The sequence below is a fragment of the Pan troglodytes genome, chromosome 8 (assembly GCF_028858775.2).
Source record: "Pan troglodytes isolate AG18354 chromosome 8, NHGRI_mPanTro3-v2.0_pri, whole genome shotgun sequence".
In the NCBI taxonomy this organism is placed as follows: Eukaryota; Metazoa; Chordata; class Mammalia; order Primates; family Hominidae; genus Pan; species Pan troglodytes.
This window is the reverse complement of record NC_072406.2, coordinates 51,584,083-51,596,922: the sequence shown is the minus strand read 5'-3', so window position 1 is coordinate 51,596,922 and position 12,840 is coordinate 51,584,083.

Sequence of the window (12,840 nt, the reverse complement as noted above, 5' to 3'; positions counted from 1 at the left end):
CCTTTCTATTCCATTCCATTTGAGTCCATTCCATTCTATTATATTACATTCAACTGTAGTCTTTTCCATTACATTCAATTCCATTCGAGTCCAGTCCATTTTGTTCGAGTAAATTTCATTCCATTCCATTCGAGTCCACTCCATTCCATTCGAGTCCATTCCATTCTGTTCCATTCCATTCGAGTCCATTTCATTCCATTACGTTACATTCCATTTGAGTCCATTCCATACCATTACATTCCGTTCTATTCGAGTCCATTGAATTCCATTGCATTCTATTGGATTCCATTCCACTCCATTCCATTCGAGTCCATTCCATTCCATTCCATTCCATTCCATTCCACTCCATTCCATTCGAGTCCATTCCATTCGAGTCCATTCCATTCCATTCCATTGCATTACAGTCCATTTGTGTCCAATCCTTCCTATTTCTTTTGAGTCAATTCCTTTCATTTCCATTTGAGTCCATTCCATTCCATTACATTACATTCCACTCAAGTTTATTTCATTCCATTCCATTCGAGTCCATTCAATTCCTTTCCATTAGAGTCCATTCCATTCCGTTCCTTCCATTCCACTCGATTCAATTCCGTACTATTCCATTCCATTCGAGTTCTTTCCCTTCCATTGGAGCCCATTCCATTCCATTCAATTCCGTTCCATTCCATTCCATTCCATTCTATTCCATTCCATTCCTTTCCTTTCCATTCCTATTCTCCCACTCCATTCCATTCATTTCGATCCCATTCAATTCAATTCCATTCCGTTCAAGTCCATTCCATTCCATTCTATTCTATCCCCTTCCATTCCATTACATTGCATCCCGCTCGATTCGGGTCCATTCCATTCCATTCCTTTCGAGTCCATTCCATTCAATTACATTCCATTTGAATCCAGTCCATTCCATTCCATTACTTTCAAGTCCATTCAATTTGATTCCATTACAGTACATTCGGGTTTATTCCGTTCCATTCTAGTCCATGCCTTTCCATTGAAGTCCATTCCTTTCTATTGCATTTTATTCCATTCGAGTCCATTCCTTTCCATTCCATTCCATTCGAGTCCATTCCTCTCCATTCCATTCCATTGGAGTGCATTCCATTCCATTCCATTTCATGCCATTCCATTTCATTCCTTTCCATTCTATTCCATTCCAGTTCATTCCATTGCACTAGAGTTGTTTCCTTTCAATTCCATTCCATTCAGTCCATTCCATTGTATTCGAGTCCATTCCACTGCATTCCATTCCAATCCATTCCTTTCGATTCCATTCCATTCTATTTCATTCCATTCCATTCCCTTCCATTCCATTCCATTCCGTTCCATTCCATTCCATTCGAGTCCATTCCATTCCATTGCATTCGAGTCCATTCCATTCCATTTCATTCCATTCGATGCGAATCCATTCAATTCCATTCCATTCCATTTGAGTCCATTTCCTTCCATTCCATTCTATTCGTGTCCATTACTTTCTGCTCCATTCGATTCAATTCCATTCCATGCCTTTGGAGGGCATTCCATTCCATGCCCTTGCATTCCACTGTAGTCGACTCCATTCCATTCATTTCCATGGGAGTCCATTCCATTCGAGTCCATTGACTCCATTCAATTCGACTCCATTCTTTCCATTCCATTCCTTTCGAGTCCATTCCATTCCATTCCATTCCATTGTACTCCTATCCATTCCACTCTAATACACTCCATTCAATTCTATTCCATTCCATTCCATTCCATTCCTTTCCATTCCATTTCATTCCATTCCATTCCTTTCCATTCCATTTCATTCCATTCCATTCCTTTCCATTCCATTTCATTCCATTCCATTCCCTTCCATTCCGTTCCCTTCACTTCCCTTCCCTTCCCTTCCATTCCATTCTATTCCATTCCATTCCATTTCATTCCATTCCATTCCCTTCCATTCCGTTCCCTTCACTTCCCTTCCCTTCCCTTCCATTCCATTCTATTCCATTCCATTCCAATCTGTTTGAGTCCTTTTCATTCCATTCCATTCCATTTGAGTCCATTTCATTCCATTTGTTTCCATTCAATTCGAGTCCATTCCATTCCATTCCATTCCCTTCCCTTCTCTTCCATTCCATTCCAATCCGTTCGAGTCCATTTCATTCCGTTCCATTCCATTCCCTTCCATTCCCTTCCATTCCATTCCATTCCATTCCATTCAATTTGAGTCCATTTCATTCCATTAGTTTCCATTCAATTCGAGTCCATTTCATTCCATTACATTACATACCTTTCGAGTCCATTCCGTTCTAGTCCATTCCAGTCCATTCTTCTTCATTAAATTCCATTCCATTCCATTATATTCGAGTCCATTACATTGCATTCTATTCAATACCATTCCATTCCATTCCATTCCATTCGAGTCCATTCCATTCCATTCCATTCGAGTCCATTCCATTCCATTCTATTCTATTTCATTCTAGTACATTCCATTCCATTCCATTCGAGTCTAATCCATTCCATTCCATTTTATTCCGTTTCATTCGAGTACATTCCAGTCCATTCCATTCTATTTCATTCAAGTCCATTCCATTCCATTCCATTCCATTCAATACCAGTCCATTCCATTCCATTCCATTCCATTGCATTCGTGTCCATTGCATTAAATTCCTTTCCAGTCCATTCCATTCCATTCTATTCCATGCAACTCCACTCCATTCCATTAGACTCCATTCCAATAGACACCAAACCATTAAATGGCATTCAATTCCATTCGAGTCTCTTCCATTCCATTCCATTCCAATCGAGTCCATTCCAAACCATTCCACTCCATTCCAATCCATTCTATTCCATTCTATTCCATTCAAGATCATTCCATTCCATTACATTCCAATCCATTCCCTTCTATTCAATTCCAATCTGGTCTATTACATTCCTTTGAATTCGAGTCCATTCCACTCACTGCGAGTCCATTCCACTCCATTCCATTCGAGTCCATTCCATTCAATTCCAGTCCATTCAATCCATTCCAATCCTTTCCGTTCCTTTCGAGTCCATTCCATTCCATTAAATACCTTTCAGTTCCATTCATCCCATTCGAGTCTTTTCCATTCTATTCAACTCCATTCGGGGAAATTCCATTCCATTACACTCGATTTCATTCCATTGCATTTCATTTCATTCGAGTCCATTTCATTCCATTCCATTCAACTTGAGTCGATTCCGTTCCATTCCATTCCATTCAAGTCCATTCCATTCCATTCCAGTCCATTCCATTCATTTCCATTCCATTCGAGTCCATTCCATTCCATTCAATTCCATTGCATTCCATTCCACTCAAGCCGTTTCCATTCCATTCCATTCCATTCGGGTTCATTCCATTCCATTCCGTTGCATTCAAATAAATTCCATTCCATTCTATTCCATGCGGGTTCATTCCATTCCATTCCATTGCTTTCGAATCCATTCCATTCCATTACATTACATTCAAGTCCACTCCATTGCACTCAAATCCTTTCCATTCCATTACATCCCATTCGGGTCCATTCCATTCCATTCATGTCCATTCCATTCCATTCCATTCTAGTCCATTCCATTCCATTCCATTAGAGTAATTTCCATTCCATTCCATTCCTTTCCATTCCTTTCCATTCCATTCCATTCATGTCCATTCCATTCCATTCAATTTGGGTCCATTCCATTCCATGCCATTCATGTCCCTTCCATTCCATTCGAGTCCATTCCTTTCCATTCCATTCAAGTTTATTAAATTGCATTCCATTTCATTCGAGTCCATTTGATTCCACTCCATTCCACTTGAGTCGATTTCGTTCCACTCCATTCCATTCGAGTCCATTCCATTCAATTCTATTCGAGAACATTCCATTCGAGTCCATTCCTTTCCATGCTTTTCCATTTTAGTCTTTTGCACTCCATTCCTTTAGAGTCCATTCCATTCCTTTCCATTCCATTTGAGTCCATTTCTTTCCATTCCATTCCGTTCCATTCGTGATCATTCCATTCCATTCCATTCTACTCCATTCCTTTCCTTTCCATTCCATTGAAGTCCATTCCATTCCACTGGAGTCAATTCCATTCGAGTCAATTCCATTCAATTCCATTCCATTAAAGATTATTCCAACTCTTTCAATTTGAGTCCATTCAAGTCCACTCAATTCCAATCGAGTTCTTCCATTCCAATCCATTCAAGTCCATTCCATTGCATTCAATTCCATTCGAGTCCAATCCATTCATTACATTCGATTCCATTCCATTCCATTCGTGTCCAGTCCATTCCATTCGAGTCCATTCCATTCCATTCAATTAGAGTCAATTCTATTCCATTCCATTCCACTTGAATACATTCAATTCCATTCCATTCCACTCGAATCCATTCCATTCCATTGCATTCGAGTCCATTCAATTCCATTCCATTCCACTCGAAACCATTCCATTACATTCCTTTTGAGTCCATTCCATTCCATTCGAGTCCATTTCATTCCATTCGACTCCATTCCACTCCATTACATACGAGTCCATTCCATTCCATTCCCTTCTATTACATTCAAGTCCACTCCATTCCATTCAATTCCATGCCATTCCATTCCATTCCATACCATTCCATATGTTTCCATTACATTCCATTCGAGTCCATTCCATTCCATTCCATACCATTCCATTTGTGTCCATTCCATTCCATTAGAGACAATTTGATTCCATTCCATTCCATTCGCGTCCATTCCATTCCATTCCATCAGAGTCCATTCCATTAAATTCCAATCCAACAAATTTCATTCTATTCCATTTGAGTCCGTTCCATTCCATTGGAGTTCATTCCATTCCATTCCATTCACTTCTATTCCATTCCATTCCACTCCATTCCATTCCTTTCTATTCCTTTCCATTTGTGTCAAAATCATCCCATTCTATTCCATTCCATTTCATTCGAGTCCATTCCATTCCATTCCATTTATGTCCTTTCATTCCATTGCATTCCATTCCTGTGCATTCCATTCCACTCCGTTCCATTCCATTACATTCGGGTCCATTCCATTCCAATCCATTCGTGTCCCTTCCATTCCATTCGAGTCCATACCATTCCATTCCATTTGAGTCCATTGCATTGCATGCCATTTCATTCGAGTCCATTCCATTCCATTCCATTCGCTTCCCTTCCATTCCAATTCATTCCTTTCGAGTTCATTCCCTTCCATTCCATTGCATTCAATTCGGGTTCATTCCATTCCATTCCATTCCATTCGAGTCCATTCCATTCCATTACATTCCATATGAGTCCACTCCATTGCACTCAAGTCGTTTCCATTACATTACATAACATTTGAGTCCATTCCATTCCATTCCATTCAAGTCCATTCTACTCCATTCCATTCGAGTCCAATCCATTGCATTCCATTCGAGTCCAATCCATTCCATTCTATTCCATTCAAGTCCATTCCATTCCATTCAATGAGAGTCCATTCCATTAGAGTACAACCCGGTGAATTCCATTCTATTCCATTCGAATCCATTCCATTCCATTCCAGTCCATTCCATTCCAATCCTTTCCTTTCAGTTAAATTCCGTTCAATTCCAATCTAGTCAATTCCCTTCCATTCCATTCGAGTCCATCCCATTGCATTCCATTCCATTCCTTTCGAGACCATTCAATTCCATTCCAATCCACTCGAATCCATTCCATTTCATTCCATTCCAATCCAATCCATTGCATTCCATTTTATTCGAGTCCATTCCATTCTATTCCATTCGAGTATGTTCTTTGCATTCCATTAGATTCCATTTGATTAGAGTCCTTTCCATTAAATTCCATTCCATTCCATTCGAGTCCATTCCATTCCAATCTTGTCCATTCCATTCCATTGCATTTGAGTCCTTTCCATTCCATTACATTGTATTCCATTCAAGTCCATTCGATTGCATTCCATTCCATTCAAGTCCATTCCATTCCATTCGTTACTATTCCATTCCATTCCATTCGTGTCCATTCCATTCCTTTCCATTCCATTCCATTCGTTACTATTCCATTCCACTGCATTCGTGTCCATTCCATTCCTTTCCATTCCATTCCATTCCATTCCATTCCATTCCATTCCATTCCATTCATATCAAGTCCATTCTCTTCCATTCTATTACATTCGAGTCCATTCCATTGCATTCCATCCGAGCCCATTCCATTCTATTCTTTTAGAGTCCATTCCATTAAATCCCATTCTATTCCATTCAAGTCTGTTCCATTCCATTCCATTCCATTCCTATCCATTCTATTCCATTCGAGTCCATTCTATTCCATTCCTTTCTAGTGCATTCCCTTCCTTTCCCTTCTATTCAATTCAATCTATTCCATTCAATACCATTTCATTCCATTCCATCCCATACCATTCCATTCCATTCCATTCCATTCCATACCATTCCATTCCATTCCATTCCATTCCATACCATTCCATTCCATTCCATTCCATTCCATTCCTTTCCATTCCATTCTATTCCATTCCCTTCAGGTCCATTCCATTCTATTCCATTGGTGTCCATTCCATTCCATTCCACTCCATTCGGGTCCATTCCATTCCACTCGAGTCCACTCCATTGCACTCGAGTCGTTTCCATTCCATTACGTACCATTTGAGTCCATTCCATTCAATTCCATTGAATTTGAATCCATTCCATTCCATTCTATTCGAGTCCAATCCATTCCATTCTATTCCATTCGAGTCCATTCAATTCCAATCCATGAGAGTCCATTCCATTAGATTCCAATCGGGTAAATTTCATTCTATTCCATTTAAGTCCATTCCATTCGATTCCATTTGGGTCCATTCCATTCCATTCCATTCCATTAGAGTCCATTCCATTTCATTTCATTCCATTCGAGTACATTCCATTTTTTTCCATTCCGTTCTGTTCCATTCCATTCCATTCCATTCGTGTCATTTCCATTCCATTCCATTCCATTCCATTGCGTTCCATTCCATTCGCTTTCTTTCCAATCTATGCCATTCATTTCCCTTCCGTTTCATTCGAGTTCATTCCATTCCATTCCATTCGAGTCCATTCAATTGCTTTAGAATTCATTCGATTGCATTCCATTCCACTCCATTCCTGTCGAGTCGATTCCATCCCTCTCCATTCCATTCACGTCCATTCCATTCCATTCGTATCCATTCTATTCCATTCGAGTCAATACCATTCCATTCCTTTCAAGTCCATTCCAGTCCATTCCATTCTGTTCCATTCAAGTACCTTCCATTCCATACCATTCCATTCCATTCCACTCTATTTCATTCCATTCCATCCCATTCCATTCCATTCCACTCCATTTCGTTACATTCCATTCCATTCCACTCCATTTCATTCCATTCCATTCCACTCCATTTCATTCCATTCCACTCCATTCCACTCCATTCCATTCCATTCCATTCCATTCCATTCCACTCCATTTCATTCCATTCCATTCCTTTCCATTCCATTTGATTCCATTCCATTCGCGTCCATTCCATTCCATTCCATTCGAGTCCATTCCATTCGAGTTCATTCCATTCCATTCCATTCCATTTGAGTTAATTTCATTCCATTTGACTCCATTCCATTCCATTACATTCGAGTCCATTCCATTCCATTCCATTCTATTCCATTCAACTCCATTCCATTCCGGTCCGTTCCATTCCATTCCATTCCATTCCAGTTTTGTCCATTCGATTCCATTCGAGTCCATTCCATTCCATTCCGTTCCATTCGCGTCCATTTCATTTCATTCCATTAGAATCCATTCCATTAAATTCCAATCCAACAAATTCCATTATATTCCATTCGAGTCCATTCCATTCCACTGGAGTTCATTCCATTCCATTCCATTCAAGTCTATTCCATTCCCTTCCATTCCATTCCATTCCCTTTGTGTCGAAACCATTGCATTCCATTCCATTCCATTTCGTTCGAGTCCACTCCATTCCCTTCCATTCGTGTCCCTCCCATTCCATGGCATTCCATTCCATTCCGTTCCATTCCATTACATTCAGGTCCATTCCATTCGTGTCCTTTCTATTCCGTTCGTGTCCAATGCGTTCCATTCCATTCGAGTTCATTCCTTTACATTCCATTTCATTCGAGTCCATTCCATTCCATTCCATTTAGTTCCATTCCATTCCATTTCATTTCTTTCGAGTCCATTCCTTTGCATTCCATTCCATTTCATTCGGGTTCATTTCATTCCATTCCATTCCATTCGAGTCATTTACTTTCCATTCCATTCCATTCGTGTTCATTCCATTCCATTCCATTTGAGTCCAGTCCACTCCATTCCATTCCATTCCAGTCCATTCCATTCCACTCGATTCATTTCCATTTCATTACATTCCATTTGAGTCCATTCCATTCCATTCCATTCCTTTGCATTCCATTCCATTATATTCCATTTGGGTCAATTCCTCTCCACTCCATTCCATTCGAGTCCATTCCATTCTATTCCATTTGAGTCCATTCCATTCCATTCCATTCGAGTCAATTCCATTCCATTTATTTCTATGAGATTCGAGTCCATTTCATTCCATTCCATTCCATTCGAGTCCATTCCATTCCATTCCATTCGAGTCCATTCCTATCCATTCTATTCCTTTTGAGTCTGTTCCATTCCATTCCATTAGAGTCCATTCCATTCCAAACCATTCCATTTGAGTCAATTCCATTCCATTCCATTCCATTGTAGTCCATTCCATTCCATTTCATTCTCATCCATTCGAGTCCATTCCATTCCATTCCAGTAGAGTCCATTCCATTCCATTCCATTCTTTTTGGGTCCATTCCATTCAATTCCATTCGAGTCAATTCCATTCCATTCCATTCCATTCCATTCGAGTCCATTCCATTGCATTCCATTCCATTCAAGTCCATTCAATTCTATTCCATTCGAGTCCATTCTTTCCACTCCATTGGATTCCATTCGATTAGAGTCCATTCCATTAATTTCCATTGCATTCCGTTCGAGTCCATTCCATTTCATTGAAGTCCATTCCATTCCATTGCCTTCGAATCCATTCCATTCCATTTCATCTTATGCCATTCGACTAGAGTCCATTAAATTAAGTTCCATTCCATTGCTTTGAGTCCATTCGATTCCATTCGAGTCCATGCCATTCTATTGCCTTCAAGTCCATTCCATTCCGTTGCATTGTATTCATTCAATTCCACTCCATTCCATTCCATTCCATGCAAGTGCATTCCATTCCATTCCTTTCCATTCCATTTCCTTCAAGTCCATTCCATTCCGTTGCGTTGTATTCATTCAATTCCACTGCATTCCATTCCATTCCATGCAAGTGCATTCCATTCCATTCCTTTCCATTCCATTCCATTCGGGTGAATGCCATTCCATTCCATTCGACTCCATTCCTTTTCGTTCCATTCCAATCAAGTCTATTCAATTCCATTCCATTGTATTTGAGAGCATACCATTGCATTCCCTTCGAGTCCATTCCATTCCATTCCATTAGAGTCCATTCCATTAAATCCCATTCTATTTGATTCAACTCCATTCCGTTCCATTCCATTCCATTCATATCCACTCCATTCCATTCGAGTCCATTCCTTTCAATTCCTATCGAGTTGATCCCATTCCTTTCCGTTCTATTGCATTCGAATCCATTCCGTTCCATTCCATTCCATTCAATTCCATTCCATTAAAATCCGTTCCTTTCCTTTCCATTCGATTCCATTACATTCGTGTTCATTCCTTTCCATTCCATCCGAGTCCATTCAATTCCATTCCACTCCATTCTGGTCCATTCCCTTCCATTCTATTCCATTCGAGTCCATTCCTTTCCATTGCATTCCATTCCATTCGGGTCCATTGCATTCCATTCTATTCCATTCGAGTCCATTCCATTCCATTCCATTCCATTCGAGTCCATTCCATTCCATTCGAGTCCACTCCATTGCACTCGAGTCATTTCCATTCCATTACATTTCATTCGATTCCATTCCATTCCATTTCATTCTATTTGAGTCCATTCCAATCCATTTCATTTGAGTCCACTCCTTTCCATTCTATTCCATTTGATTCCATTCCATTCCATGAGAGTACATTCCATTGCATTTCATTCCAATCCTTTCGAGACCATTCAATTCCATTGCATTCCATTCGAGTCAATTCCATATCATTCCATTCCAGTCCATTCCATTGCATTCCATTCCATTCAAGTCCATTCCTTTCTATTCCATTCGAGTCCATTCTTTGCAGTCCACTAGATTTCATTCGATTAGGGTCCATTCTATTATATTCCATTCCATTCCATTCGAGTCCTTTCCATTCCATTCGAGTCCATTTCATCTCATTGCCTTCGAATCAATCCCATTCCATTCCATTGTATTCCACTCAAGTTCACTCCATTCCATTCAACTCCATTCCTTTCCATTCTGTTCCGTTCCATTCCATTACATTCCATTCTGGTCCATTCCTTTCCATTCCATTCAAGTCCATTCCATTCCATTCCATTCAAGTCCATTCCATTGCATTCCACTCCATTCGAGTCCATTCCATTCCATTGCTTTCCATTCGAGTTCATTCCATTCCATTCTGGTCCATTCCTTTCCATTCCATTCAAGTCCATTCCATTCCATTCCATTCAAGTCCATTCCATTGCATTCCACTCCATTCGAGTCCATTCCATTCCATTGCTTTCCATTCGAGTTCATTCCATTCCATTCCATTCAATTCCATTCCATTCGAGTCCATTCCATTCCATTCAACTCTTCCATTTCATACCATTCCGTTCCGTTAAATTTCATTTCTTTCCATTCCATTCCTTTCCTTTCCATTCAATTCCATTACATTCGTGTCCATTTCTTTCCATTCCCCTCGAGCCTATTCAGATCCTTTCCTGTCCATTCTGGTCCATTTCATTCCATTCTATTCCATTCGAGTCCATTCCTTTCCATTGCATTTCATTCCATTCTGGTCCATTGCATTCCATTCCAATCCTTTTGAGTCCATTCCATTCCATTCGAGTCCATTCCATTGCACTCGAGTCGTTGCCATTCCATTACATCCCATTTGAGTCCATTTCATTCCATTCCATACTATTCGAGTCCATTCCATTCCATTCCATTCCATTCAAGTCCAATCCATTCCTTTCTATTCCATTCTGTTCTATTCCATTGTATTCCATGAGAGTCCATTCCATTGGAGTTCAATCCAGTAAATTCCATTCTATTCCATTTGAGTCCATTCCATTCCACTCGAGTCCATTCCATTCCATTCGAGTCCATTCCATTCCATTCCGTCAGATTCCAATCCATTCAATTCCATTCTATTTCATTCTGTTCCATTCCTTTCCAATCCCTTCTATTCCAGTCCAATCCAGTTCATTCCATTCCATTCCGTTAGTTTCCATTCCATTTAATTCCACTGGAGTCCATTCCTTTCGAGTCCATTCCATTCCATTCCATTCGAGTCTATTCCATTCCATTCAATTCCATTCAATTCAAGTCTATTCCATTCCATTTTATTGGAGTCCTTTCCATTACATTCGAGTCCTTTCCATTAAATTCCATTGGAGTCTAATCCATTCCATTCCATTCCATTCGAGTCCATTACATGCCATTCCATTCCATTCGCGTCCATTCCATTCCATTTCATTCCATTCCATTCAAGTCCATTCCATTCCATTCCATTCCCTTCCATTCCATTCCATTCCTTTCCATTCCATTCCATTCGTGTCCATTCCGTACGTGTCCATTCCATTCCTTTCCATTCAGTTCCATTCCATTCAATACCATTGGTGTCACTTCCATCCCATTCGAGTCCATTCCATTCCATTCTTTCCTTTTGAGTCTATTCAATTGCATTCCATTTCATTCGATTCCATTACATGCCACTCCATTCTATTTCAGTCGATTCCATTGCACTCCATTCCATTGGAGTCCTTTCCATTCCATGTGGGTCCATTCCATTCCATTCCATTCCAGTCCAGTCCATTCCATTCCATTCCATTGCATTCATTTCGAGTCGAATCTGTTCCATTCCATTGCAGTCCATTCCATTCCATTAGAGGCCATTCCTTTCCATTCCATTCCATTCAAGTCCATTTCATTCCATTATATTCCATTCCATTCGAGACCACTCCATTCCTTTCCATTAGTTTCGATTCGAGTCTATTCCCCTCCATTCCATTCGAGTGAACTCCATTCCATTCCAGTCCATTCGTTTCCTTTCCTTTCTATTCCATTCAAGTCAATTCCATTCCATGACATTCGAGTACATTCCATTTCTATACATTCCTTTGCACTCCCTTCCATTCGTTTCGATTCCATTCCAGTCCATTCCATTTGAGTGCATTCTATTCCAATACACACTATTCCACTCCATTCCATTCTTTTTAATTCCATTCCATTTCATTCCATCAGAGTTCATTCCATTCCATTCAGGTCCACTCCATTCCACTCCATTCCATTCTATTCTATTCAATTCCATTCCATTCCATTTGAGTCCACCCCATTCCATTCCATTCCATTCGAGTCCATTCCATTCCATTCCATTCCATTCCATTCCACTCGAGTTCATTCAATTGCATTCCATTTCATTCGAATCCATTCCATTCCACTCCATTCCACTCGAGTTGATTCCATTGCACTCCATTCTTTTTGAGTCCATTGCATTCCATTCGAGTCCATTCCATTCCATTCCTTTCATAGCCATTCTATTCAATTCGAGTTAATTCTATTCCATTCCTTTCGAGTCCATTCCATTGGATTCCATTCTATTCAATTTAAGTCCATTCCATTCCATACCATTCAATTCCATTCCTTTCCATTCCATTCCATTCCACTCCATCCCTTTCCATTCCTTTCCATTCCATTCGATTCCACTCCATT